At 39.6% G+C, this 14,770-nt stretch overlaps 1 long non-coding RNA gene across 2 annotated transcripts; it reads right to left on the bottom strand.

Moving 5' to 3' along the window:
* Positions 1 to 4,927: 4,927 nt before the first annotated feature.
* On the bottom strand, positions 4,928 to 13,789 carry LOC134819851 (uncharacterized). 2 transcript variants are annotated; one of them, XR_010160807.1, is made up of 6 exons: positions 13,685 to 13,789; positions 13,328 to 13,393; positions 11,891 to 11,963; positions 11,640 to 11,746; positions 5,177 to 5,311; positions 4,928 to 5,015 (listed from the first exon to the last, which is right to left on the bottom strand). It is a non-coding gene; the product is annotated as an uncharacterized LOC134819851 (long non-coding RNA). The 2 variants fall into 2 exon arrangements; XR_010160806.1 differs by lacking the exon at positions 11,891 to 11,963.
* Between the last annotated feature and the right edge of the window lie 981 nt (positions 13,790 to 14,770).

Raw genomic sequence — 14,770 nt, 5'->3', positions numbered from 1 at the left:
TACTAAATTAGCCTAACCTCAGCTTATGAAACTAATTTTATGTACTTTGTACTTAAATTAGTTTCATAAGCATAAAATAATTTTAAAAAATAGACCACTTATCACATTGTCTATAAAATGTAATTTCCATAGCACATCTTTCTTCCTAATTCTAATTCTATACAAATTTCTTTCCTCACTTTATTCATCTCTACTTTTATCTCTATTCATGTCTTCTCCCACCTTTATTCATCTCCCTCTCACTATTCATCTCCCTCCCACTATTCATCTCTCCTTCCACCTCTATTCATCTCTCCTTCCACCTCTATTCATCTCTCCTTCCACATCTATTCATCTCTCCTTCCACCTCTATTCATCTAATTATATATATGCGCTTTTCTCTTTGTACTGGTTTATTGGAAATAGAAATATTTCTTATTAAATTAAATATTAACACGTAAACTAGCTAAATACAAAATTAGCCTAACCTCAGTTTATGAAACTAATTCTATCACTATGTACTTTGTACTTAAATTAGTTTCATAAGCATAAAATGATAATATAACAAAATAGACCGCCTATCACAATGTCTATAAAATGTAATTTCCATAGCATATCTTTCTTCCTAATTCTTTGATTGACGGTCATGTCAACCCATCGAGATCGTTGCTCTGCGAAGCAGAGCAACGATCGACGATGCGAAGCAAGAATGCTAGTTTGCGCGGCGTGTCGAAGCGGCGAAGTCCTCCAACCTAATTCTATACAAATATAGTTCTAATGTTAACGGGTGATCCTCGTAAAATATTTTGTATTTGTTTCAAATATTAGGACCGTCGACGTGTCCAACTCGGCTTTAATTGACGATGTCAATTCATCTCAGCTCGGCGCGGCACAGTAGCCGATCTCATTGAGTGCGCGGCACAGTAACGCATCGCGCTACAAATCGGCTTGGAGGACTTCGACGCGCCGCGCGAACTAGCATTATTGCTTCGCAGAGCAACGATCTCGATGGGTTGACATCGTCAATCAAAACTCGGCGTGCGTCCTGGTAGGTTGTAAACCTACAAATATTAGGTAATTCTGGGCAATTGGAGATAGTTGAATCTGCATTTGATTCACGATGTCAATCCTTCGCATTTCGCTGATCTGCATGTGTTTGCGAGAAGCATTGTTTGATGCGCGCGCGACCCAGTAGTGCATCGCGCTACAAAATCTGCATTTATCAGCTTAGTAATAATAGATAAAAACATTTTTTAAGTAGCTTCAAATATCTGGCTTGTTAAAAATGTGTCTAGATCTGATTTGAAGTAAAGTAATTAATAAATTATGGAAAAGTGTACTGTGACAATTAGGTACTGTGCAAAAAATCACACATTCTCAAGAAAACATAAATGATGAACAATGGTAAACAAATTTTAAAATCCAAGCTAACTAGTTCAATTTTATTGTGCACCTCTTAAAGTTAAACTTAAAGTTCATTATGGAGGGCAACTAAAGTCAGCTCAATTTAGTTCCGTGTCATTGTAGTTCGATTCGTTTCCTTCCTCCTAGCTCATTCGACTTTGCTGCTGTGGGCAGTAATCTGGAGGGGTTTGGGGTCTGGGGTGGTTAGGGAAATAAGTTGGACTGCAGTTGAAAAGTTTCATCGCGTTAATTATATACTTAGCCTCTTCCACACCAGCCTCTTCCATTGATTGACGATTTCAATCCTTTGCAGCTCGGCGTGGCCCAGTGGTGCATCTCACCGATCTAGTGGTGCATCTCGCCAGTAACGTTGCATTGCGATAACAGATAAGCATTACTAGACTGGATGCGCGGCGCGGCCCAGTAGTGCATCGCGCTACAACCTCTTCCACATCCCCACAAGGTATTCCTAGGTAGAAATTTCCGTGCAGCAACTATTGTCATTATCACCGTGGTAACCAAAAACATATTAGCTAGTCCCCACTCCCCATGCAACAGGCAAAATGATTTTATATTAATAACCTGAAAATTTGTTTTCGTTATTCATCATCATGTTGTCCACCAAAAAACATTTCATTTACTAAAACTTAGAAGTAAATTAACAAAAAAGCGAAAAAAACCACTACATGCGTCATGCACTACATACAAGTACAACATATGACATAGGGATTACAATGTTTTATTTGAACAAGACTTACCACAAAGTGTGTTTTGGTTGTTAACGATTGTGCCAGCAGGGCAGGGCCGGGGGAGCAGATTCCAGCACCACGTGTATAGTGTACTGATAGTGTTACCTTTACATCCAACACACTCTGTCATGATCATCATAGTGGAGTTCCTGTAACTCCCTTTTGAACACAATTCTGAAACACGTGACACGTTTCAGTACTTCAAGTATTATGATATTTCATTATAAAAAAACAGCCATTGCATTGGTGGTGAATTGGACAATATACAAGTGCAACATCATGAAGGTTATGGTAGTACTATTAGTTGCAAGAATGACAAGTCTTTTTATTTTACTTACGTTCACAGATTCACTATACAAAATGGAATTTCGATTATCAAATTGTATTCTATTAATTACTAACCAAAACAATTCTATTAATTACTAACCAATACAATACGAGTCTGATGCTGTGTCCCACTCAGATGGGAATTCAATTCTGCTCCCTTGTCGTCCCCAGTAAGTTTCCCAGATATCAGCGTGCTTAAGACTATCACACGTTTCAGAGGTTGCTGTGATATCTAAAACTTGCTTGCCGTTACAATACACAATGGTTCTGAAACCACGTTTTCGCAATTATCCAATTTATTTCCTCTCCTGCTGGTATACTTGTCAGTCAGGGAGTTTCCCCTGAGCTTGTGAGAAACACTCAAATACATGATACCGAGAATTCCACGAGCTAAGATTAAGAACAGAAAACAAAAGATAGAGGTTTTTACAGAAATAAATATCGCTGTTCAATTTTGACACGATACTCCGTTGCTGCTACTCTTTTGTCGATTTGGGTTTACAATCCAGTAGTCACGTGAATGGTGAAGGTGGCTAGCAGAGTCACGTGGGGTCACGTGGACTGGGCCGGGTCGTATCATACGAAGAACCTCTCACTGGCACCAGTAATTTGATATGGTAACATTTTGTTGAGTAGATTTGAGATTGAGAAATGCCCCGTTACGTGAGGCTAGCGTACTCAGTGATGTAAACTATGATCGCAACAATATTCTAATGTAAGAATTAACAAATTCCAAAATTGCCTCCCTAGCTCCCCTGCTCCCGTATTATGAGTATAGTCACCAGACAGATTTTTTAAAAAAGAAGCTAACTCCATCTCTAGATCACGGCGCCTCTGTTCCGATGGACTATTCAGATCATGCTGTCTTATATCAGTCTTCATAGACCTGAGCTTTAATCTCTATAACCTTCTGGTTCAACTTCTGTTTCTCCTTCTCGTGTCTCTCCCCTATTGAAATACTGATAGTTGGATAATATCCGGTTGGAAAAGACAAGGACAAATGAAACCTTTCCACTTAGTAATTCCTGATTACTTAAATCTGCTGAGATTTACTGAACTTCAACTACAAATATTGGTGATTTTAGTATTCTTGAAACAAAAAATTCACGGAGTTTTTTAAGCATTTTTCTCCACGTTTCATGCAATTTTGCAAATTTTGCAAATTTGATCACTTTTGGCGAACAAAATATTTCGAATTTTCGAAATTTTCAAATTAGTCTTTAAAAAAGTAATTGAAAAGTTTTTCTAAAAACTACTTTTCTCCGTGTATTAACTTTAAGCTATTCCGATCATCATTTGAGCCGACAAAAATGATTTAATTTTTTCTAATTAGCTAATTGATAATTATCCAATTAATTATTATTAACAGATTGTCTGACGTAACAAGAATTTCGCCGCGGTTACACCACGCACGATTAATTTTCCCTGCTTAAACCGTTAATATTTGCAACGCAATATTTTCATCGTAATTTGACATTGCGCGCGTGCAGGATTGCATGTTATCGAATATTTAGACGCCGCGCCGCGCACAAATTTTGGGCTAATTTAATTTGAACGACATCGTTTGACATAACAATTGAAATTCGCGTTGGATACTGCAATTAACTAACACATGCTGAACGTCACGCGCAGCATAACAGACGCTTCCTATACACTTAATTATAGGGGAGTGGTCTATATTGCGAAGGAGCAGACTTTTGTCGTCACCGCAGGTCCATCGGGATAGCTCATATATCCAAACCCGATTACTTATTCCCTACGATCTTTTTGCCTTCGGCAAGAGCAGGGAAAAAAATTGTCTGAATATGAGATAATTAGTATAGTATCAATATCATGAGTAGTACAGGATTTAGTTGTATTAATTTACATTTCTTCTTGTCGTATTTTTTGGTGGCGATTACGTTTTCACCTCTTGAGGGAATCCTACGCATGTTGTAAACTGTCAGACTTTGGACGAGGAAATGTTCTCGCGCCGTACGTTTATTATGGTAAAGCATTTTGGTACCAGAAAGATAAATCTGTTTAAAATAAAAAGTTAAAAAGTTCGAAAATAGAGTGTTTTAGTGAATAACTTAGAATATATTTTTGATTTTCTCAAGGTCTGACTGATAGATTTTCTTTAAACTTTCCAGATAGTTACAAGGCTATATGACGGATAATGTGTGAGAGTTTGGGAGAATTTATATGTGCCAAACTTGAGATATAATGACTTCAAACACAAGAAAATATATATATACAAGATATTGCGAGCGTCCTGTTACTCTCTTAGATGCAATATCTGTAAAGTATTGGATGAGAACTGATTTTAAGTAAGGATTTTAAATTAAGTTCAGGATTATAAAAAAATTCTCAGATTTGCAGTTCGAATAATATGTGCTTGTGATGTATCCGGCATCAGCATAATCTCAGAGGAAACATCTCTCGCGTGCATATCTTTTGTATCTTTTTTAGCAGAACTCTTTCCTCAGAAAGTCACCGAGTAAAAATGAAAAAGTCAGATGACTGTAACAAAGCAGCAGAAATCCCACACATTAATAGCCCTCTCTCATCACTATGCTGAAATTAAAAATATAATTTTTGACTGTACAATGGTAAGTAACTTTTCAAATCTCAATTAGGTTTTAATTATCTCAGTTATGAGTTACTCGCCAGATTTTGAACGATTAGGCGCTAGACAGTATGATTCTAAAGATTTACAATCTTAAATTTTGTACTACCTTTGTTCATCCTCAGAACAACATTACGAAGTACTCCAGCGGACGAAGTACTCCAGCGGACGAAGTACTCCAGCGGACGAAGTACTCCAGCGGACATCTGAGCAGAAACGATTTCACTCGACCAAGGTACTGGAGCTGAAAAATTTTGAGTCATATTTCTTTTGTAAACAAGTGAAAAAGAAGTACTAAATTACAAACAATGTCATTAAGATTATTAGCGATCATGGATGAAGATAACAATGTAATTATGAACAATTTAAACATGGAATGCAGCATCGTATTGATTGAGTGGGTCTCAGAATTAATTTGAAGATAACACACTTTAAAAAAGTTTAAAGCAGTCGGTCGGATTAACAAGTAAAAGAAATACAGTAGTCCCGGTAATAAAGCTTTAATATACCACACATCATGCGGAACAGTGTGTAAAAAATAACATTAAAATAATTTAATGGCTAAACATTTCAGGTTACTAAATGATTGAAAGTGCCTGTGTACTACTGCATAGTACATAATACTGTGTAGTGTGTACTATTTACTAAGTTATATTAATATATCGTGTATTGCTGGGAAGGCTGTTAATTTAGGATAGAGTTATTGTGGCACTTATATCAGTTTGTTCTTTTGTAGTTGTTCTCAAACTGCTGAGTAAAAGTTTTACAACTTAAAAGCAGTGTTTATAATTTAATTTATTATTGTTATTATTTCAAATATAACAAAAGCTTGGCGGTCGATCATAGTTTCGCAACGTCTATCCCAAATTTAAAATTATTCTACACAGCCCACCTGTATAACATCAACCCAGGAAGTTATTAAAAGCAAAGCAGCGTGTACGAAACCATAGTATCAAAACTTCCTTTTCTCTTAATCTCTTAAAATATTGTACTAAGAACTAAAACAAATTCAATTGGGAATTGAAAGCAGTCTTCATTACGAAATTTAATACACATGACTCACTCCATGCACTAACAAAATTAAAATAATAGACCGAATAGAAATTACATCAAAGATCAATTAACAAGTATATTAATTGAGTGTATCATTAATTAAGTCCTCCAAATCCAGAGCACTGGAAGAGAGGCTGGGTTGAGTGATAAGTGAAGAAGTGAGGAAAGCTCATTATAATGATTACGTGAACATGTTACATGCTAGTGGAATGAGTATACTAGTATAGATACACCTGTAGGTACTTAAAGGGGCTTTCCAGAGACTGATGAAAAGGGTGATGGGCTTATATTACAGTATTTCGGTTGTAGTTGGAGCTAGGAGAGAAGTTGCCCAGGGTTTGGAGAGTAATTTGTTGTTAAGGATTCAGACAGCCTGACAGGAAACAGTTACCAGAGATTTTGACGCTGCCGTTGGATTTATTTTTTGCACTTCTCTCCCAAGATGTGTATCGCGATTATTGACGTCCTCGGCGATTTTAAGTATGGTCTTCCTAATATCCGTAGAGTTGAACCAGAATCTGTTGGGGGTCGTTTCCACCACTAAATGCCCAGAGAAACCCAAAGCATAGAGGTCCACACGAGAAGTTATCCGTCTGCTGTTGGCACAGCATGGCATTGATATATTTCACATTCCTTGCTGTTGGATGTTCTTCTCTTGAACAGACGAAAATCTGGTCACCATCCTCAGGCACTCACTAGATGATTTAGTTGCTACAGGAACTAGCAGGCGATTATCAATCTTCGTTGCTGGCTCTATTTTCATAAACTCTAAAGAGTGGAGGAATGGTAACAGGCTTCACTCCCTATTCCACTCACTGACTGGTCGAGAGGCCGACTTCCAGGCCCCCTCATTACTAGGGGGCCCAGGGAGATCAGATCATGTCACTAATTAGTGACGTATAATTAGTAATGTGATCCATCAGTAGAATTTAACTAACCTAGAAATGGTAGAGTTCACATGTACATCATAGCTGTGCATTAAGAAGTAAACATGATCTTTAAGATTTGACCGCTCGACTCGTATAACTATATCACATAAGGGACAGGAGCTCTTGCTAAAGAGGGGTTCTTGTATCTAGGGATGTGAGACGTACGTGCCAAAGGCATGCAACGGGAGTGAGCCGATCAAGTGTTCTTAGGTATATTATATACTGGAAGATGATAGACAATAGTATCGCATTCTATCAACATGCCTACCTTCTCCAAATTCATCTCTGGTCGGACAGGATGTCAACAGCTACTCGACTCTGATGGATACATCTACTCCCGGAAGAAGGACAAGTAAAGGATTCAGCCCTCAAGTCTGCCTGGCTTTCACAGAGGATTTAAATCCCGAGTGCATCGCCCAAAGCCCTCTGTTCAAGAGTATGTGCGAGCTATCAAAGATCAGCAAGTCATTACCGACTTTCACATCGACAGGTTGAGTGTTGGCAAGACACCCGCTAAGAGGCGAAGGAATTACCATACCCAACTCCACGATATCTGTTCTTTTAGTATTGTGTGTGTACTTGTTAATTTAAATCAAAACTAAGGGGTAAAACTGGGCTAGATATAGGGTAGAGTTCACATGTTCTGTAAATCGTAGCTGGTGGATCACATCACTAATTATACGGCACATCACTAATTATACGTCATATAATGATCTGACAAGCAGCACTTGTCACAAGAGTCAAAGGATCTCATCTCGGAGCGGAGTAAGGTCAAACAGAAATGCCCATGTGATGGATTCAATAGATCTGAGTATTCTCTTGCTAATAAGCGTGTTAAGAAGAGCTGCAAGAAGGACGATGAGAACTGGGCTTTACGGGTTGCAGCCGATCTGGAAACAGCTTCTTCACACGGTCAGCAGAGGGAGGTCTGGCAGATGATCAAGTCCTTGTCAGGCAAGAAGAGTCGGAAGTCAACTGCTGTCAGAGATAAAACCGAGAAGTTGATTTCTGACCCCGCTGCTCAACGAAAACGATGGGGTGAGCACTTCGCTGAACTACTAAACCCGCAGATAGGAGACGTGGACCTTTCAGACCTAGACAGTCTAGAGGTCGCACCATGTTTTCCGTATCTGAGTGATAGTGATTTACCCCCTAGCAGAACAGAGATCTCTGAGGCTTTAAAGAGTCTGAAGAATCACAAGAGCTCTGGAATTGATGAAATTTCCAACGAACAGCTGAAGTATGGGGCTCCTGGTCTTTTAGACAGGCTTGAGAAACTGTTTGCACGTGTTTGGGAGACGGAGAATGTGCCAGAGGATTGGGTTAATGGTATCATTGTTACTTTGTTATTGTCCCGAAAAAGGGTGATACATCATTCTGCTCGAACAATAGGGGCATAACCCTACGCTCCACGGCATCAAAACTCTATCAGATAATAGTGTTGCGACGGATGAATGCGGGGCTTGAAGAACTGCTCCGAGAGAATCAGTGCGGGTTCAGGAAAAAAAGGTCTTGCATTGATCAGATTTATTCGCTCCGTACTATTATTCACAACAGCATTGAGTTTAACCTCCCCTGTACTTAAATTTTGTTGACTTTAAAGCTGCATTCGATTCACTTAATCGGGAGTTTATCTGGAAAGCTTTCAGTCATTATGGCTTGCCTTGTAAATACATTCGCATAATGCAAGCATTCTTTTGCGGCACCGTCAGCTCTGTCAGACATAATGGTGAGCTCTCAGATTGGTTTGACGTTACATCTGGTTCTGGGCAGGGGGATATTCAGGGTCCACCTATCTTTAATGTTTGCATCAACCTGCCTGCGCAGCGGGCTGAGAATAACAAAGTGTTGTCACACGGGGCAGTGCTGCAGAGAGCTACCACCAGCTTTGGTCAGGATACAGTCGTCTTGGATACTGACTATGCAGATGATTTGGCTATCATGGACAACACCAAGGACGGTCTCCAGGAGACGACTGATCTTTTATGCAAGCATGCGGCTCAGGCTGGCCTCAGAATCAATGCGAAGAAAACAGAGGTTATGGCCATCGGCAAGAATACATCACAGAGGCCGTATACTGAAGCATCAACGGTGGACATTACAGTGGGAGACACGGCTATCCAGCAAGTCAGCAACTTCACTTACCTTAGGTCGATTATATCAAGTGATGGGACTATTGACCGGGACTTGTCTGCACGGATCCAGAAAGCCTCAGGAGCATTCAATCAGCTCGGTAATATTTGGAAGAATCGCAATATCCAAACTAACACCAAAATACGGATATATGTTGCAGCGGTTCTAACAATATTACTTTATGGAAGCGAAGTCTGGAACACTACTTCAAAGCAACTACATCGCTTCGAAGTTTTCCATCAAAACTGTTTGTGGAGAATCCTTCGAATTAAATGGTTCCACCGGACGAGCAATGTTCAAGTGTTGGAGCGGGCAAGAATAAACCCGGTTATAACCAACATCAGTGCCAACCGTCTTCGCTGGTTTGGACATGTTTCTAGAATGCCGGACACCAGGCTACCAAAGTATCTACTTGACTGGACACCTGCTCACGGCCGAAGATCACGTGGGCGGCCAAGAAAGAATTGGCGAACCTGTGTCCTGGAAGACACAGTAACATTTACAGGAGATCCAGACATTGTATTTGATAAGGTCCGAGAGTTGGCAGGAAATCGCAAGCACTGGAGAGAGATGATACGACATAAGCGGCAATTCCTTGGTGCAGGCCACTCGAATGATCGAGGAGACCTTATCAAGTATCAAGTAAGTAAGTATGATCTGACCCCTAATAATAGGGGGGCCTGGAATTCGTGCAGCCGTTTCTCATAAGATGTATGAATGTAACCGACAGCAGTAAGTTCATCCCCGACATGTTATATAATGAATATCTGTACCTATTAAGCTCCTTGTGATTTTGCTCACAAATTGATGTGTTTATTCTATTCCGTAGCAGCTGTGCACAAATATTCAAGCGATGAAATATATCTTATGGATTTTTAAAATTCACCTCGAATGAAATCTGTCAAATAAGATGTACTTATGGCTTACTGGGCGGCGCTCAGCCTGCACTGTCTTTCCGCCGAATCTCTATCTTTCATTATGGACATAAATATGGTAACTTGTGGCTTCACTTGGTTACAGGATGGTCTCTAGGGTTGGATTTCACAGATTGAATTTTGTGGTTCAACAGCTCATCGAAGTTTATAACGCCGCCGAATTTGATGAATTGCGGGATCTCCGGTTTTGAAGAGTCTGCCAGCTTTCCTCCGTATGGTGGCAGCATACCAGGGAACTGCTTCTCGGCATGGCAGGCCACTTGGGAAGCAAAGACCACAACAGATATTGACGGAATATGCTGCCATGATCTAAGGAACTGAACGTAATCCGATGCCCCTTCATGCAGGCAGAGGACCTTAAACCCTACACATATTCCATGTGGACACATGAGTGTAAGAAGTCCACCACTCTTCCCAGCAATCTGTACAAACTTTTTAGTGAACGAATAGTGATCTGTGTTGTGTTCTATTATCCTCTCCACCCGTTATCTCAGTGTCCCCTTCTTGATTAATTTAAGCATGTCAAGCATACCGTTGATGACGTTAGATCCGGTTTTCTGCTTGACGATCGATGTTCCACAAGTCATCAAATTGTATGGGGTAGACATCAGGTTTGCCGTCAGAGCCTTTATCTATTGCTTTCACATCAAAGAGGATGACAGGGGAATGCCTCCCACACTCTCTACAGGACAGGAAGTCTAGAGGTGTCTCCTTCAGGCCCATATAGAGTAGGAAGGGATCCCTTAGGGTGTTGTTGGTAAGGTGGGGACTGTCGGACTCCTTTCGGAAAGATCGTCTGTCTCGAATATGGGGTGTCCAAACAATGTCAGTCTGGTGAAGATGGTTTCCAGAAGCTGACAGTCTACAATTGTATGGTCGTTGTTATTGAACCGTGAACACCCCTTCCGAGACAACGGTGTATCGATATGAAGTCTGACAGGTGAAACAGAAATAAAAATGTATGTCAACAGTCGTCACTGCCTCCTTCTGTAACCACCTCCCCTGGCTGGTTACAGTGTGTGCAGATTTGCTCGAAGTTTTGACAGGGATTTGACTGGTTCCGTCTTACACATGAGTGGATTCCACTCAGTGGAATGCGTTTGTTTTCCATCGTATGTTTGCAAAACCTCGGTAAAACTCGGCTTGGTAAAGATTTTATCGTACATTTTGAACGTTAAGATCTGACGGTTTCGATTTAAATCAGTAAAATGTACTACTATGATATGCCTTCATACTAGTGATTTGACTTTACATACTGGTGATTTAAGTACTGTTAGTGTTAAACGACACTGCAATTCAAACATCAAGCATTTGTGAGATCAATAAACGTTGATAGAAGATAAACTGTAGTTTCACCCGGGTAACAGCTGATTATCAAGCCTGGAAACAAGTTATTTAGATGGATTTGAGCATGACGAGTGACGACATATAATGTAACTCGAGATCACACATAAAATCGGCAATATCCAAGTATCCCGATGGGCGACACGTGTTCACGAACAGTTTTTCCACTTGTACTAACCGATTTGACAGTGCTGCATGTCTTGATATCAGGTTTTTTGATATCAGGCTTCTTGATAACAGGTTTCTTGATAGCAGGAATGCTCTCAATCTTCGACTACTCTTTGGCTGAAAAACAATAGTTATTTCAATGAATGTATATACCAAATGAAAACGAATGTAGGATAGTACACATTGCTGCGATAAGTTATGAAGCGTGTAACAACATACTATGTTACATCGATTCTTTGACATTTGACAAGATATACTTACAGGAAGAAAATCATATGAGCTCGAACTGTATGTATCTTGGAGCAATTTGTTCATTTGTGATGAAATATTGTTCCTAGGAAATACTGTTTGACTTACATCTCAAAACTTATTTAATTTAACTGTTACTATACCTGCCGGCAGGTATAGTAACAGTTAAATTAAATAAGTTTTGAGATGTAAGTCAAAACCATGTAAATCTATTAAGTTGATCTACCAAATAATGGTATAGGTGGTGTCCAACCGTGTCCATGTCGATTGGGCGACATCTGTCCGACAGCCGAATTAGGGATTTCGGACATATGTGGCTGTCGGACAGGAGTCGTTTTTGGCGACATCTGTCCGAATTTCGGATCATATTGTAATTTCAGTTCACATTCGTATTTCACAAGCTCACGGGTAATCTCGTGACGTTGCTCCCATTGTTCTAATGCTGATGTGATCCATTGAAATATAATCCTCGATATATGATTGACTAGTTGAGAACAGGAACGTCAGATCGTCCTAGCGGTAAACTTACAAGCTGTCGATCACATCACAGGACATGAGTACATATAAGACAGCGGTAATAACGGTATGTAGATCAGTTATCGCAATCCACAATTGCAACCAATCTTCAGTTTATCCCTGGACGCAAACAAGGCTCGGCCCGGAGAACCCTGTCCTGAATGGCTTCCGATACGTCTTCGACAAATAAAGAGACGATACCACCCACTGGAAATATTCGGATTTCCGAAAGGGTTGCAGAGCACGATTCTACCGTGGAGAAACAACTGATCACTCCTACTCCTGACCGCACTCACCCTGCCTACCATGCTGAAACGACCGTCCACGTCAGCAAACAGAACTTGAAAAGAAAAGCTTCTGGTGGAGATCGACCGACGAAATAACTCTTATCTGAATCAGTTGGTGGATTGGGTTACGAATCTAGAGCTGCCAGCTATCACCCCTCAACAGAATGGTACAGAGAAGCAGAAAAGCAGCAAACAGACATCTTTCGAACCCGAGAAACCCTTCTAATCTGGAAACCTTTCTAATCTGGAAACGCTCCCCATTCCTGCAAACTATATGCTCTCTACCGACAACGAAACAATGCTGCTCTGGGACTCTGGATGGGACGAAAATACTCGACGATCTTTCCTTTGGGGTACTGCTAAGAACGCAGATCATATATTATATGGCGGACGCGGAGCATTGGGTAGATCATATCTCAAATTGGAAATGTTACGTATACAAATTAGCGAGTAACAGTTCATGAGTTCAGATCATGTCTCTAATTGGAAATGTGTTGAAATCAGATGATGATTTCGGACAGATGCCGTTTGATTCGGACAGATCTCGCTGTCGGACACGAGTTGTGTTACCGTCCATGTCACGGCGCAAAGGCTCAGGTCGTTGCACTTTTAACAATAACAATTTTAATGATTGTGAACCACTTACAACTGGTTTAGCTGGCAACCTCTGAGGTATGGATTTCGTCTCTACTACACCGGCTAAACGTTTAATCTGCGGTCAGATGTGTCCCATTAGCTTCAATTAAAGTCTATAATTCGATCGTGATAGTTAAAGTTTTAAGAAACACCAATAAAAGCAACACTTTTGGTTCATACATTTACGTAAAAAGCATGCAACTTTTCAAGTTTGTTATAATATCAGATATAATGGTCACCACGTCATCATGTCGAGTTCCTGCAATTTAGACTCTTAAAAGGTGAAAATCGATGATATCAATCACAAACAATCTTCCTAACTTAACTTGTTACAATATTTTAATTGTATAACTTGACAAAGACTTACCACTACGTTCCCTACTGTAGCTTATGATATCAGTCAGTAGCTCTCCTTTCATTCAATTGTTTCAAAACTGACTTTCAGCAGACAAAGCTCCAAACTTTTGCTATGCAGTCTATACAATGTAATTCAGTTAATATAATAATTTCAATACATTCAAAATTAAACAACAATAAATCAGTTTGGTAACACGACATCTGTCCGACAGCGACATCTGTCCGACAACACTATTTTCGTGTGTTTGAAGTGATATCTCAAATTTGGCACATAGAAATTTAATCAAACTTGCAAAAATTATTTGTCTTAAAGCTATCTTACTATCTAGAAAGTTTCAAGAAAATCGTATCGTTGGATCTCCAGATATATGCTTTGGAACCACTGAAAACCACCGAATTGGATATATTTTTAGTGTTTAAGGTAATATCTTAAATTTGGCACATAGAAACTCGCTCAAACTTACACAGATTATTCGTCATATAACCACTATACTTAATGGAAAGTTTCAAGAAAATCGTACGGTAGGATCCGACATAAACTATTGTCCAAATAACCTATTTTCTGAGTCGGACAGATGTCGCTGTCGGACAGATGTCGGCCAATCAATTGGAACCATCAAGGGGAATGAAATTAAATTATTGGATGCCAGGAACTAGAAATAAATATACTGGAATACTGTGTTTCCATGGAGAGGTCTAATTCTACTTGGAACCATCAAGGGGAATGAAATTAAATTATTGGATGCCAGGAACTAGAAATAAATATACTGGAATACTGTGTTTCCATGGAGAGGTCTAATTCTAATTGGAACCATCAAGGGGAATGAAATTAAATTATTGATGCCAGGAACTAGAAATAAATATACTGGAATATTGTGATTCCATGGAGAGGTCTAATTCTAATTGGAACCATCAAGGGGAATGAAATTAAATTATTGGATGCCAGGAACTAGAAATAAATATACTGGAATACTGTGTTTCCATGGAGAGGTCTAATTCTACTTGGAACCATCAAGGGGAATGAAATTAAATTATTGGATGCCAGGAACTAGAAATAAATATACTGGAATATTGTGTTTCCATGGAGAGGTCTAAT

The sequence above is a fragment of the Bolinopsis microptera genome, chromosome 8 (assembly GCF_026151205.1).
Source record: "Bolinopsis microptera isolate Bmic1 chromosome 8, MBARI_Bmic_1.0, whole genome shotgun sequence".
Taxonomy (NCBI): domain Eukaryota; kingdom Metazoa; phylum Ctenophora; class Tentaculata; order Lobata; family Bolinopsidae; genus Bolinopsis; species Bolinopsis microptera.
Note: the sequence above shows the minus strand (reverse complement) of the source record. Positions and strands in the feature narration are given on the sequence as shown.